This window comes from Plectrocnemia conspersa, unplaced genomic scaffold (genome assembly GCF_051122295.1).
Source record: "Plectrocnemia conspersa isolate PC_06_02 unplaced genomic scaffold, ASM5112229v1 ptg000006l, whole genome shotgun sequence".
NCBI lineage: Eukaryota > Metazoa > Arthropoda > Insecta > Trichoptera > Polycentropodidae > Plectrocnemia > Plectrocnemia conspersa.
In genome coordinates, this window is record NW_028277170.1 from 24,168,250 (window position 1) to 24,185,091 (window position 16,842).

A 16,842-nucleotide genomic window follows, 5' to 3' on the forward strand; every position below is an offset into this window, starting at 1 on the left:
TGGATGGGAAATTTGCTTATATACTCATTTTTGAAACGTTTGCGAATCCCTGAATATAAAGTTGCAAGCCGCGAGTTGTGCATTACTGGCGTCAAGTCTGTGAGAATATAACCGCAATAAAATAGTTTACTAATATATATGTAGGAATAGAATTTTTAATAAAAAAACAATAATTAGTTAAAAAGCTGCGGTACCTCGCGACAGTGAGTGTCCGACAATTGGCTAACTACATAGTTTGTTTAAATAACTGGTTTTAAAAAGTTATGTCCAAAAAACTAAGTTGCAAACATAAAAGACTGTTTCTGAAATCCCTTTTGTCATTTTTACAAAGGCCAGAAATCATATTATACTTTTTATTGCTTGATAAATGATGATTGAAAGGTGTAAATATAAAATCACGGAAAAATATGAGTTTAGTTTAATATTAATTTTAATTAGAAGTTCTGTAACTTATGTTGTTGAAAAAATGTGTTAAAAATTTTGTTGATAAAACGCTATTTTTGTATAATTATTGACTTTAAAATATCGTATTGATATTGAAATTGGGTGCGGAATTTGCTTATTATACTCATTTTTTATATCATATTAGTCCCTGAATATATATGAGTTGTGCACTACTGACGTCAAGTATGCGAGAATATAACCTCAATTAAATACTCGACTGAAATATCTGTAGGAATTAATATTTTAATTAAAAAATCAATAATTAGGTTATATGTATGCATGTAACCAGCTGCGGTACCTCGCGACAGTGAGTGACCGACAGTTAGCTAAGTATTATATTATACATATTATAGTTTGTTTAAATAACTAATTATAAAAATTAAGTTGCAAATATGAGAGGGCTTTTAATAAATTATTTTTCGTCGTTTTTTCAAAAGCCAGAAAATATATACCATTTTTTATTGCTCGGTAAATACGAATGAAAAGTTGTAAAAATAATTCAAGGAAAAATAGTACAAAATATAATATTTTATATTATGTTAAATATTAAACATTAAAAAAATCTAAGCGCGCATATAAATAAATTAAAATCATCTGTTATATATACAGACATTATGAGGAAAATTTTTTTTATTGAAATTTTCGTTGTGCTCAATTTTTCTTTGCGCAATGATCATATTCTGCATGTGAGTTTCTAAATATAATATTTGTTGCTGTGATACAGATATACATTGATACAAATGACAATAAGTATTTTACAGCTCGTGTAGCAATCTAAGGATGTTCATTTATAATTTTAAGCCAAAAATATCAATTTGAGTAAATGTTATTTTCAATAAGGAATCGGTTGATATAATCATGTGTTGTTTTCTTTTTTTTTACTGACAATTGAGACGTGTCATAATATTTTGAAAAAATTTTTGATAAATTTAATTACATTGCATTGACAATCAAACAAACCGTAGAATTTCATAAAAAAAATATAACTTAAATTTTGATTCGATGAAAAATAAACTTTAGCGAACCATATTTTCGATGTAAAACACCATATAAATTTTGATACAAGCAAAACTTCAGGTAAATTTGTGAACCAAATTGTTAGAAAATATAGCGAAGCAATATAAATCGAAATTAAAACAAAGTTGGTAATCAATAAAAAGACGACGCGAAAGCTATTCCAAATATTTGTTTAATGATTTTAATACAAGCTAAATTAAATTTTAATGAAATTCATACAAATACACTCGAAAACACAATCAGAAAAAGTATCAAAAAAAAACTGAAAAAATACAAAATCGAATTAAAGACCATAAAGCATATGATCCAGAATACGCCCGAGAAGATGACTTCAATATTGGAGATCGAAACGTTGGCAAATAGATGCGAAAAATCAAAGGCGTGAAACTCAAGTCCTGACATATAAAAAAATTGTCCTATGTGATATTTTTATTATATATTAAATTAACAGCTGAATACGACGACGAATGGCAGTACGCAACAGAATTAATAAATTATCAGGGTAGTAGAATATATTATTTAAACTAAAAAAATATTTTCATAAGATGGAATGTTTTTACTTAGAGCATTTATATTTCTGGGCAAACCATACGACACGCACTTAAACGCGGATATATAATAAAAAAGAAACAGTCATTGAAGTGGAAGAAATGAAGTAGAAGCGTAGACGTTTACATGTATGTGTTTTTTTAAAAAAACACTCTTTGAAAATGGAAAAGTGGCACAATGTTTCCCTTTCTATGTCGGTTATTATTTTAATAAATTGAGCTCAAGCAAACTCGGTTTTAAAAGGCTACTTTTAGACGCGCCGTTTGTTTAGTAACATAATTTAAAGATGTTGTAATACTTACATTTGATGAAACAATGTGAATTGTCAAGCACTGAAAATAAAAATAAATATTAATTAATTTTGATGTTTTATTATTATACTTATGTTTTTATACTATACATATATATATATATACACAACTTTTTGCTTACAACTTTAACTAACGTATTGGGCAGGCATCGCGTTAACGTTGAAGCGTTTGATTGAATACGGTTTTCCCTTAACTTAACTCGGTTTTCAGGTCGAGACCTACCGACCCAATTGATTGATTACTTTTCTTGAAAATTTCCTCACGAACCTCCATATTCTATTAGTCCATTCACCAAATTTAAGAGTGGTGCTACTATTTTTTTCACATCAGATTGATTGCGTATACGTAATGTGATATTAGTTTAAACCATTGCCTAATTAAATATGTATGAAAATGAATCGCCCGCAATTCACCGCCAGCAATCAATCACTAGCAGCTTACCGCCGCGTCAATTAATTTATAGACTACAAATGATCACTAGCATTTTTTTTCGTTTAGAAGCAATGATATTTGTTTATAGAACATATTAAAAATTGGTTGAATGGCAAGTATTTTAAGAGATTTAAATTATATGATACTCTAAAATTGAGTTTCAACAGTAAAATAATATTTACTGTTTAAACCCAAACTTGAGCTAAAATAATTAAGAAAGTTATAAATTTATATTTTTTGTTTATGTTATATATTATGTATATGTTTAGTTAAAATTTATTTTATGTCAAAATTAGCTATTAAACTAAATAAATTAATTAAATAAATAATAGGCTTGGGTTTGAACAGCAAATAAAATTTAGACGAATAGCGCAAAATACAATTAACTCTACTATTATATATAAAAGTAAAAAATTTACGTCAAAAGCGTTAAAATCGTGCGGATGAAATTTATCTTGCGTATATTCTATGACTTTTTTTATAATTATATAACTTACAATACGAATTAAATTAAGTGCATCAAAACCTAATTTTTATTAATAGAAGACCACAAAAAACAATTATCTCTTCTCAGAAGTCTAAAATTCACGTCAAACGTAATAAAATCGCGCCATTTTTTTTTGTTTGCTTATCAACGATGCATTTTATAATTTTTTTATATTAATACTACAAATTCTTAATTGTAAGAATTAATTGAAGTACATATAAACCAAATTTTGACTAATAAAAAAGCGTAAAAATAATTATCACTTCTCAGAACGCAAAAATTCACGTCAAAAGTTTGCTTATCTATCGTTTATTTCATGTTTTTTTTTATATTAAAATTACGACTTGCAAGAAGTAAGAATGCGATGAAGTAATTTTAAACAGAATTTTGAGCAATAAAAGAACGTCTCTTCTTAGAAGTAAAAATTCCATGTCTAAGGCAATAAAATCGTGCCGTTTCCGTCACAGTTTGAAATGTTTGCATATATAGCATACAATATTACCATTTCCATGATGTAGGAATTTAATGAGGCACATCTAAACCAAATTTTGACCAATAGAAGAGCTAAAAAAACAATTATCACTTCTCAGAAGTCAAAAATCCACGTCAAAAGCAATAAAATCGTGCCGTCGTCGTCGCAGTGGGAACGCTCGTTACCGAGCGTTCCCACTGCGACGACGCCAACACGATTTTATTGCTTTTGACGTGAATTTTTGCCTTCTGAGAAGTGATAATTGTTTTTGCGCTCTTCTATTGACCAAAATTCGATTTTAATATATTTCAACCAACCCTCACTTATATTAAATCAGTAAAGAATTCGATTCTAGATTCTAGATCAAAGTCTATATATGTACATATTAAACTAAACCTAAAAATAAATACTATATGCCATATACTGCATTAAAAAAATATTTAAATAAAATTTCACTACATTGATTTTTTTTTACATATATTTTTTTATATTTAAATAAAACTTTATATTTTTAGAGAAATCTACACTTTTATGTAAATAAATAAATTATTAAGAATTATATTTTTTTATATGGTCAAAGTGTGGCTTTTGAAATTGTAGCTTAATTTTTGCTATGCGGATTTCATTAGGTTAGGATTGGGTTTGAACAGCAAATGTTTGTTTTGCATTACATTTTTAATAGTATGAATATATTTTTAATAACTAGGCCAATTTAAACGTATCTGTATTTTTTCACTGCGCACTTATTTTCAATTTTAAATGATCAATAAATGAATTTAAATTATATGATAAAAAATGCTAGCGATCATTTTAAGGCTGTAAATTGACGCGGCGGTAAACTGCTAGCGATTTATTGCTGGCGATAAATTGTCCGGACCCCATGTTTGATTAATAAGTCAAAATTTCTGATATAAATATATTTTATTAGATAGCATATATGTCGATAGTATTTTTATTAATATATTTATTCTTTTCACTCGCAGACTTTCAATTGAGTCATCTGCTTTAATATATTTTTTAAATTGGCTTATGAAATTATCCTCAGTATTGTCTGAGTGACCCCTCAGTGTAAAAGTCGGCCAGATACAGAGGGTTGGATAGCTTTTAGTTGTAAAAACACAGGGGAGATGGATGTGTGTATATTGCCCGTTGATTGTGAGGGCTATGAATTGAGAAAGAGAGACTGACTGACCCTTTTTGAACCCATTCCGATCATATTCAAAATACAAGTTTTGCCTCTAATGAAATATATTTATGGACCGCTGTCCTTTTGAACCTGCCGTATAATAATAAAACAACCTCAGGGGTAGCGTAATTCCACCCCCAAAGCGTTCAGGTATTAATTCAAAGTTGGACAAACGCAAAGCGGGGTTGGTTTTGGATTTTGGGTCAAGCAGGCCCGTTAATTAAATCACAATAATAATAACCGAGTAAACTTTCGAAAGTAACGTTCCGTAGTTGAGAATTGTTTTTTGGTATGATGTGTTTTGTGTAGTTGTTATTGCAAAACTTTACGGTGATAAAATTTAATTTGTAAATATTTCAGAGGCAATAGAGAGAAACGTTTACAGTAGAAGGTTTACACGCAATGGCGTGGAAGGTTTTCTGTAAATTAAATTATAAACTTAATTTTCATGTTAAATTATGTAAGCAGATTATATTATAAACAAGGATATTTATGTAAAAATAAATATATTCCAAAACTAAAATATACTATATTAAAAATAAATTAATACATAATCAAAAAATGTCCTGAATAAATTCTCTATTTATGGTTTAGTTATAATAATTGTTTATTAAACATATTTTGTAATTATTAATAATATAAGAAATACAGTCCAATTAAAATAAGAATATTAAAAAAAAATCTATACAATAAAGCATCTTTTTTTATGATTAATTTATTAAGTTATACTAAACAATACAACAAAAAATTAAATCTTTGCTTGAGACGTTTTACGTTAATTTTGATTAAAATAAAATATAAAAATACATTACTAACATAATTAATATTTAATTAAAAAATTTAAATACGTACAACTTCTTATTATATTATAAGTAAAAGAGCATTTGAATGCATGGTATAAATTGCTTTGCATATCTCGATCTTTACTTGAGTTTTTTTTTCTGTATTGCGGAAATTAAATATGTTGAAAAAATCGTCTGGAAGAGTCGCTAGCAAAAATTAAATGACGCCTGTGTGTATTACGTAGCTGTGCATATGCACATATGCACAATTTGCGCTGCTCGGATGCTGCAATTCAATTGAGATGCGCATTCCGAGAAAAGATTTTGAGCGAATTGCCTGTGAAGAGATGCCGTGCATTCAAGATGTACAAATGCCACCTGTATAAAGCAAACAAATCTCCATCCCCAATTCCAAATGCACTTATAAACGAACGTGTGCATATGTAAAATAATGGAAAGGATATAAGAATTTATCCTAATAATACTAGCAACTTTATTTGATTTTTAATATCGCATTTATATTTTTCATATAAAAAAATATTTCAAAGTCAAAGTTTATATATTATAATAATATGTTTTTTTTTAATCCAGATCTTTTAAATCAAAGGTGTCTATTCTTCTGGATCTTATGTACAAAAAATGTCAAGAACAGTTCTTATTATATGACGTTTCCTAATTTTATTATTATATAATATACGTTTCTTTGAAAAAAAAATTTTTAAAGGCAATTTTTGCGGTTAAGTGTGACGCGTAATTGTTTAACTATTGAACTGAAATTGAGCCTGTTATGTTTCATGTTTATAATTTATAAAAATAAATCATTATTATGTATACATCCCTACCCATGTTCCATTTATCATCATCAATACGAGCGTGTTTTGGTAGGCGATTATGCAAATTCAATAATACCTTATGATATGACTCGTTTGTTCGTGTCTCCATTTTTTATTTTAATAAAGGACCCCATCTGGCGCCTGGCGATGCAAATCAGATTTGTACGTTTCGAAATAAATACAATATGGAAGAATAAAAAAGCACCACGACTAAAAACAAAGCGGGAGAGGATTAGGTGGCTGCAACACGGCCGAGCAATTCCCATTGTTTGTAGTCGAACTGTAAAACTTAATAGAGTAAAAAGAGCGCCCAAACATTGGGGGCGAACTCCCCTAATTCCGCGGACGGGGGTGGTTTTTGAGATTAAGCCCGTATAAGATTACACAACAAACTCCGCAAGAGCGATCAAAAGATTTTTTTCCTCTCTAAGTATAGAGAGCTTTTTTTCTGAAGTGTAAAGGTCTAATAATAGACTTGCAATACTATTTGCTAAAATCGAAGCATAACTTTTTATATATAAAAAAAAATATGATCGTTAATAAAATTAAAAGCATGATAAATGATTTTTTAGCATGGCTTTTAGATTATGTCTTAATAAAACTAACAGCAAAATATACAGCAATAGAGCGCTTCATGAAAAAATGATTGACGACTATTTTTTGTTGAAAAAATTGAACATTTTTTTCAATGCAATTAAAGTTTACTTTTAAGCGTTCACAAGAAGTCGTCTCGTGTATTTTAAAGCATTGTAAAAATGTGATTACACAAACATATTTAATAGCTTACAGTGATGCTGGTTTAGGCCAAAATCGTAACATAAAATTGGCACTAACATCTTCTAATAATAATATTAATATTGTAGATAACATTTTTTTAATATCTGGACATTCATTTTTGCCAAATGATCGTGATTTTGGCTTGATAGAATGACGTACGCACGGCGGCTGCTGTCACGTACAGCTGGCATATTTGCGCGAGATCAAAAAATGTGCCAAATAATCGCAATTTTTAAATTGTCATATTATTAAAATCACGCTACTGATAATTATAAAAGTTTGTGTGGGCACTCACCAATACAATATCAGTGAAAACTTTTCGGTCGTAAATATTCAATTTACACAAAATCTTTGTCGGCTTTTGCAAAATGCCATAAGACATAAAAATGATAATTCAGAATACGAACACCACATCTGTGACTATCCTAGAATTTGTCGCCATCGATTCTAAATAAGAATTCGTTATCGTGTGACATTTATATAAGCCGATCTAGGATTTACTTATAACGAGTTTTTTAACAAAATCAAGTACCACTAATTATTTAATTTTATATGAAAAAAAATATAATAATGATATCTGTTAGAAGCATATACTATCAAAAATATAATCCCTTTTGGTGCCCCAAAATATTCAAAGATGTAAGTAAGAGTCTATTGAAGACCCCGATAAGCATGTGGTATTATAAATTGACCACGTGACCACGATGCAGCGCTCGACGTGCGTGTTGACCATAGGACGCCTACGCGCATACTGAAATTGAACCGAGATACTCGTTCTATCTCAGTTTGCAAAAAAACATATCATTATCTCTCTCACTCTCGTCACTTACAACGCGAGAGAACAAAAGGGGAAGTATCTCACCGCTCGCGCTCGAAAGAGCAGCTCCGACTTCGGTCCGTTTGCCGACAATTTTCGGAAGCGCTCGAAGTTGGCCAAGTAGACTGAATTACCCCCACTTTACCTCCCGTTTACTCGTTCCCGTCACTTTAGCTTCCGAGAGATTTTATAGCGGACAGAACCAAACTCGACCGAAGTAACTCACTATATTCTCCGTCCTTAGCCAACCTTGGCCAACTTCCAGAGAGTGTAGTGCAGGCATTAGAAGAATCAATAACAAGAAGAACCAAAATACCGCCTATGTATTTGTCTCTTGGCTAAAAATACAATGGATGCGATTTAAAAAAAATGGCCCATATAAGATGTCTTATAAAACTTCTTTAGATGATGATGGCGACTTCCATATTTTAGACCTTTCATCCAAAAGGGGAAGAGCAAAAATATACATAAGTATTTCTTTACTTTCAATGTACTCTATCAGAAGATCAATAATGGAAGAAAAATAAAATCAGTTTTGCTATTTTATTTTCCACTAATTTACCATGAATATCTTAAGAATATTAAAACACAAAATTCCACTTCCAGAGAATAAAAAAATATATGTTATAATTAAACACTTAAAGCATTAATAAAAATGTTAATTACAATGCCCAATAAAAATTTCATTTAAATGAAAAAAAAAAATTATTGTGGTAAGTCAATTTTAATACTTTCGGTTAATCTTTCAATCTTAAATTTGTATGTTTTATTATAAGCTACATGCAAAATTTATATGTCAAAATAAATCATAAATTTAACAGATTATATAAATTTAAAAACACTGTGTTGCGTAATATAAATATAAAACGCAAACCTTTAATTATCTCGAAAGGAAAGGAACATGACTTAGTCTACTTTCATAATTATGGGCTCATATCGACAACGACTCTTTAAAATCAACCTTAAAAAAATGAAAAGAACTTGTATATATGTAAGTATTATATAAAAAAAATTGACGTAATAAAAACAGTCTTCTACCAAGTACAGGCTGCCCTCGACTTTCGCACAATTCGCTATTTCGCATATTAAAAAAAAACATTTTTTTTTAATTTAATTTTTTTTATTAGAAATTATAAATATGAGTGAGAAACGGAAAAACTTAAGTGTTGATACGAACAAAAATAAATCAAGGACTCATAAGCTTCACACAATTCGAGACAAAGATGGAATTTATTACACGTTCTGATGGCGGTGAATCTTTTGCTTCAATCGGACGTTCGTATGATACAAACAGGTCTACGCGGTACGCGACAATTGGGCGACGGACAAATGGGCGATTCCGGTCAATTGGGCGACGGTCAATTGGGCGATGGTTATTTGGGCGACGGTCATATGGGCGACAGAAATTTAAAAAAATTTGCACGCTTTGCTTTATTGTAAATATTAATAAAATATACATTAAAACGAAAAAGTATGTTAAATGAAAAACAATTTTATTTTCAAATTATTCACTCATAATATAATTATATGCAATACCACGTAAATATTCTATGATTTTTTCTATTGTACCTCAAAACTTTTATAAAAATTCTTTGGTGTATTCTTTTTATAAAGATATCCATTCCAAACATATTTTTCCTTGTCTTTTTGACTTAATATGTCTGAATTATCTATTTATGAAGAATATAAACTGTGGTAACTCAAATTAGTCGCTCTCAACAATGATATATAAAAAACAATTATCTATAAATAACACATAAAATATAACCCACATGTGAATAAAAAGACACATACTTATTTTCTTGCTGTACTAATTTTTTTTACCAAAAACACAATGACACTGTGACAAAGTGTTTTAAAACCACGACAAAAATAATTTTCAAAGAAGCAACGAAACTTTTCGCGAACGTTTTCAGTAAAAATTCATAAGTATACTGAGCGCTAGTTATGGGTTATTATATTTATATATAACTACCCTATCTAGTTTTAAATAGATAACTGTAAAATATGCGATTTTTGTGAATTCCCAAAGTTTATTCTCACACTAATTTTCAAGGCGCAAAACATAAAGAAAAAATCCCTTTAATGGAAAAATCCACGATAAACATTTATCAGCGCTAGTTATAGGTTATTATATTTATATATAACTACCCTATCCAGTTTAAAAAAGATAACGGTAAAATATGCGATTTTTGGAAATTCCAAAAGCTTGTTCTCGCAGTAATTTATAAGTCTCAAAACATAAAAAAATCGCGTAAAGGGCAAAATCCACGATAAACACTTATCAGCGCCAGTTCTGTGTTATTATATTTATATATAACTATCCTATCTAATTTAAAATAGATAACTGTAAAATATGCGATTTTTGGAAATTCCAAAAGTTTGTTCTCACAGTAGTTTCCAAGGCACAAAACATAAAAAAAATCGCGTAAGGGCTCACTATAAACATTTATCAGGTAGGTATTTATAATAAAATTACCGACTTAAGCCGTGTGTTTAAAGTGTTTTATGATATCGGGTAACTCTCCTAAATTCTTGAATAAAAAAAATCAAACTGTTTAAGTGATATTTTATGATTAAATAAGCACAAATGATAAGTAAATATATACATACTATATCTTATGTAGGTATATTATATTTTGCTTAGACCGAATAATGTTTTCATATTTTAATTATATTCTAAAAAATATTACTTATTTTTTTGTATGTACGTATATGTCTAATATATACTATATATTTTAATATATATTAAATTATGGTAATTATTTAATTAATTATAAGATCATGATTTGCATCACATTTATTTGTAATGCATTATTATTGTATCGCCCAAAAGACCGTCGCCCAAAAGACCATCGCCCATTTGTCCGTCGCCCATTTTGAATCGCCCATTTGACCGTCGCCCAATCGCCGTCGCCCAATTGACCGTGTCCCGGTCTACGATATGTTAAATTTTGAAAAATAAAAATGTATTTCCACAATCTTTAAAGATATGTTTCCAAAAAAACGGCAAAAAAACATGGATGAAATAAAAAATCCTTGTCATCGTGGATCGATGGTCAACATCAAAAATATGTCCCTCTGAGTATTTCAATTATTCAAGCAAAAGCTCTTAATTTGCACAAAGATTGGAAGGATAGATTAAAAAAATATTTTAGCACGGTTTTTCAAGCAAGTAACGGTTGGTTTTACAATTTTAAAATGAGGTATTCTTTTCATAATATTAAATTTACTGGAGAATCGGCTGATGCGGATAAAGATACTGCAAAAGAATTTATTTCCTAATTATCCAAAATTATTGAAGATGGAGAATATTCCTCTAGCCAAATATTTAATGTAGATGAGACAGGTTTATTTTGGAAAACTCTTTAACAATGAAAAATATGAACGAAGCCTTCACGAATCTTGACAAATTTTTAAATATTATGGAAGATTGTGATCCCAATGGTGAACGCATACTCAAGTGCGTAGGGCGATCAATAAAGACATAGCATGTTATAAAATACTATATGAAGAAAAGAAAAAGAATAATGGAAAACAGTTAACTCTTGATAACTTTTCAAATGAAACCCCCCGCACACAACATAAACATTTTATATTTACTTGAAAAATAAATATTTTTAAATACACACAATTTCACACATTTTCATGAACCAATTATGTGCGAAAATCGAGGGCCGCTTGTACAACCTATTTAGTTAAACGCCTATTTTGAAGTCTATAACTTAAGCACGATATTTTAATTTTCTGTATATTGATACACAAGCGAAAGGTATTTTGTGGATGTATCGTTTTAGTAGCGCTTCGCCACAATACAAAATCAATTTCAATTTAAGGGCTCCTTTTAAGCGCGCCGCCACTCTATTGTGCAGGCAGACCTCGGCGGTATACCGAAGTCGCTGCTTAAATCAATTACTGCCTTTTGGGGAAAGCCCCGATACGTTGCCCCAAGGCGCCTTAGCGCGCCCTAACTCCCCGAGATCCTAGTCTTACAGGATTATGTAAATAAGCTCATCAAGGGCCAAGGCGCAACAGATGCCACTAACGACAACCCTCGCCAGAATCCAGCTTTGGAGATTGAAGGGGTCCGGGCGCGACATTCACTGTTTGGATAGCTAAACGTCCGATTGTGTGTATTGTAGTTAAGTATATAGTGATACAATACATCACCAAGACAGTGAATAATACCTGAAAGACCTATTACGAGAAATAACATACTTAGTTTACAGTATAATGAAGCTGGTATATTAATCTTTATTAATCAATAAAAATATGTTTTAAATAATTCGTGAACTTGTTTCAAAAAATAATCATTTAATGACGCACTGTTGAGTCGGTGGCGTTTAAGTAAATACAATGACTAGGAAAAGTATGCACTAAAAATAAGTTCAACTTTCTCAAACATGAAATTCTTATTATAAATACATATATGATTTTTTTTATTTAATACAATAAAAAAAGCATGATTTTTTTATATTTTTAAATAAAGTGATGCACAGAAGGTTGCAAGAAGTGAAAATAAATTGAAAATGCCATCAAAAATAAGCAATAAAGTTGGAATGTACACTAGGTCTGATACGGTTGAGCGTACAATGCTATATTTTGAATAGATAATGTATGCTTTAACTAGGGAATGTGTGAATTCTTCGACATGAGCTAGCTACAGTGCAAACTTATCGAAAGCGACTTATATTAGAGACAATAAAAAATTCGCAATGATAGCGAGCGTTGATCAGAATGTGAACACCCCATGAATAAAACTTTTTTGCCTAAAAAATTATATAATTTAGCAACAAGATTTATTAGTGTGTATATTGTATAATAAGTGATTTGACAGTGCATACATTGCCTAGCGTATGTATGCATTTTCTAAATTCACACTTTACTACATAAATAAAAAAATCTAAAATTGTATTTATTTTAAATCTTACAATAATGAATACAAAAATGATATTTTCTGCTTACATAATTTAATTAACACATTACATACCGGGCACTATTCTTAAAAAAAAATGTAGCCGTGCGTCTCACAGAGGTAAAATAAATTATGTTTAAAATCACTAAATATAAATATTTTAAAAATAAAATTAATACAGATTATAATAAAATAATGATTAAATACTTTTATTTATTTTTAAAATAGTAAATATCAAACTCTGTGACCTCTACAATAATTTCTTTATTTTTAACACTCAACGGTCGATTTACGCGGCGATATTTGCACGACCGTTCAATTTTGATAATGTTGCCAGTGAAAAAATGTCGATACATCGTTACATCTTTTGAACTCAGATTCTCATGCGTCATATTAATAAAAATTACATACTTCAGTGACTCCCAACTGGTGGTATGGGCAATAAAACGCAGATTAGGTATTAATGAATACGTTCGAAAGCCGAAAGTGATAAAAAACAAAGACGTTATTTTGTCAGAAAAATGCATGTTATTTAATTCAATACTATGGATCTTAATAAAATAGAAACATTAAAAAAAATGTAATGACGTCCCTGATTATAAATCAGAAATTCTCAAAAAAAATCTCGAATCTTTCCTGAAAATATTTTTTTAAATATGTAATTTCAGTGAAATAATTTTCATCGGTAGTTACACATATGTATATTTTTACTAGTGAAAATATAATTATTTAGCAAAATGCTAGTAAAATTATATGACATTTACATATTTATCACTATTTATTTACATGCGAAGTGAATATTTTTCGGTAAAATTTCACTAGTGAAATTATATGCTGCTTTAAAAACTCTATGAAACTTAATTTGACAGTTGCGAAGCGTACTTGCTCAAACCCAAATCTAACATAATCAAAATTCAAAAATTTTCATTAGGTGAAGTCAAAAATAGAAACTCATTTCTCAGGAGAAAATAAGAGGAAGAAGTACAGACAGATGCATCTCGCATATTGCTCCATAGTTAATCTGCACTTCGATATTACAATGTTTAAAGTGAATTCAAGTGAATTTAAACCAAATTTTGGTCAATAGGAGAGCACAAAAACAATTATCACTTCACAGAAGTCAAAAATTCACGTCAAAAGCAATAAAATCGTGTCGGCGTCGTCGCAGTGGGAACGCTCGTTACCGAGCGTTCCCACTGCGACGGCGCCGTGAATTTTTGACTTCTGAGAAGGGATAATTGTTTTTTGCGCTCTTCTATTGATCAAAATTCGGTTTGAATTCACTTTAAAATAATATCCGCGGTTAAAGTAATAATTAGTAGTTATTGATTGTGTTTACTCGGTTGTAACGCAATAGAATTTATTAAATTAAGACCATCGCGACCATACAGATTACTCCAAATTATTTAAAAATTATATATTTAAAAAATCATAAAATAATAAATTAAAACAATACGAAGTAGACCAGCCATTGTATCATCCCTTTAAACCCTTAGCTCAAAAAAAAATTTTGGACAAAGCAAGAATATTTAACTAAAAACACAATTTCAACATGAAAGAAAATTTTGATTTAAAAACATTTTTTAGTTTTTGATAATTGCACACACTTTTTATGCTAAAAATATTAGTTTTGAACGATTGTCGCAGAAGTCATTTACGTGAAGAGAGAATCTTCATTTTTTCAAACTACAAATTAAATTAATAGAGAATCTAAATCATGAATTAAACAATTTTAAATAATCTGCATACAGAAAAATAAATTTAATTTTTAACTGCCGAATTTATGTCATTAATAAATAACGTGAGGAACAGAGCTTAGGTTGAACCCTTGAGAAATAAATGATGAATATTAAAATACTGTTTTTTACATCTGATTAAAGTCTAATGTAATCCTAATATAATATATTATTGAACCAATGTTAAATATATTACTTGTCTAACCTTCGCTTAAGATTTAAAATATAATTTATTATTAATTACACTTACACTGTTCTTTGCCTTGAAATATATATTTATTCAAAGCCTTTATTTTTGAAAACCACAATGAATGACAAATCTCCGTTCTGTCAGAAAATTTACATTTTAATATTTTTCATCGCCCATTGCGCAATACAACAACAACACGAAAATAATAAATTCCGTCTTTCGTTTTACGATTTTTCGAAAATTTGCATACAATACAGAAAACACTTTGCCCCACACACATATACTGATAGATACATACGTATGTATATATTTGAAAAGAACCTTTACTAATAAAAACTCGCCGTATTGTAGATAAACGAACCCCGATTCAGACCACAAAAACTCAGGCAGTGGATCGGCTATAAAACACAATAAAACCTTGGTTTTATTGGTGTCGTAATTTTTTTACGCTTTATTGAAAGTAACCAACGGCCGGAGGCCGGATAGCCTTATTAGCAAGATCGATAAAGGTTCAGGTGCTAACTGAACGTTTAATATTTAGTTTAGTTAAGAAAAAATATGTTTTAATGCATTTGATAAATAAATTAGATTGTTTTATATAATTTGTTTTAAGAACTAATATTTTATTTCTAAATTTAAAAAAAAAAATTGAAATGGGGTACATGTTGTAAGAAAACATATATTAAGGAAAACTGCACAAAAAGTTTCGCAATGTTAAATAAAAAAATACATAAGATAAGTATTCAAATTATTAGGCTTACGACTATGTATTACTGTTAACATGTAGCATAGATTCTCAAAGTGAGGAATAATGCTCAGCAGTGGACGATAGAAGAATCTCGGTAGTCAATGCTGGCTCTGTTAGAATTTAGTGGGCGATGGATGAGCAATGAAGGGCGACGGAGAAGTGGGCAAAAAGTATTTTGATTAAAAAATAATTCTGTGTATTTTGCTTAAAAAATAAATAATTAGCTATATTATCTAGATAAATTATTAAAATAAATAAATACTCATTGTAATTAAGATCAATCGCATTAAACTAACCTAAAAATAAGCATTAATAAATAAATTTATAAGCAATTAGCTATAATAGATAAATAATTTAAAAACTGCATGCTTTTTTTAATATATAAAAAAAATATTAGCTCTAATAATATATAAATATAAATAGAAAATATAAATCCGATTCATATGAATATAAACAATTATTATGCATCGTACAAAACACCCCCAAGACATTGCAATCAATATATATGATTTATAATGTAATAAAAAAATCTTAGCTCGGGCGAGCAAACCTACCCCCAGATTTAATTTAACATAGCCTAGGAGGGTTTCCAGACCGAATTATTCGAATGCTTCCAACCCCAAGGCCTTACTTTGGGCCAACCCTTGTGGGTATGCGTGGAGCTACCTTTTCATTTATGTGTAATATTTAATATTTATTAGGGGTAGGTGGGTGGTTTGGCGTAGGCGTATACTGTAAGTTTTAATGACGAAAACTTTTATCGCACTAATGCGACGGTGTATCGAAAGGCGAAAAGCTTCAAATCGATATGAATGGTTATTAATAAATATCCGTTTATCTATTACTAAGTTTTATATATAAGGCATATATTGTAAGTTTAAATTGTTTTAAATACATTCAGTGTCATTTGTGTATTAAAGTGGCTACAAAAATCAAGTCAATAATCTAGACTGAAGCAAATTGAAGGATAGAAAATAAAGGGATATTTTGAAATGATGTTCAACTAAAAAATAATTTTCAATGGCAACTTTCTGGTTTATATTTGATTAAAAAAATAATAAAAAATAAATGAACCTTCCATTCCCATTTAAAAAAAAAAATTATTGCTGTTTAAGCGCGGAACTGTAATCTTTGTCTTGGGTTGCA

The 16,842-nt window shown here is 29.4% G+C and overlaps 1 protein-coding gene across 2 annotated transcripts in view; it reads right to left on the bottom strand.

Annotated features, from left to right (window-relative positions):
* Window positions 1-16,842, bottom strand: part of LOC148234585 (discoidin domain-containing receptor 2-like) — a 374,653-nt gene that overhangs the window by 232,731 nt on the left and 125,080 nt on the right. Inside the window, exon 3 of one of the 2 annotated variants that reach the window (XM_088187967.1) lies at window positions 2,313-2,342. The exons of the other annotated variant lie outside the window; for it this stretch is intronic. The gene's annotated coding sequence lies outside the window, so the exon portion shown is untranslated. The remainder of the gene's footprint in view (window positions 1-2,312; window positions 2,343-16,842) is intronic. 2 annotated transcript variants of the gene reach the window in all.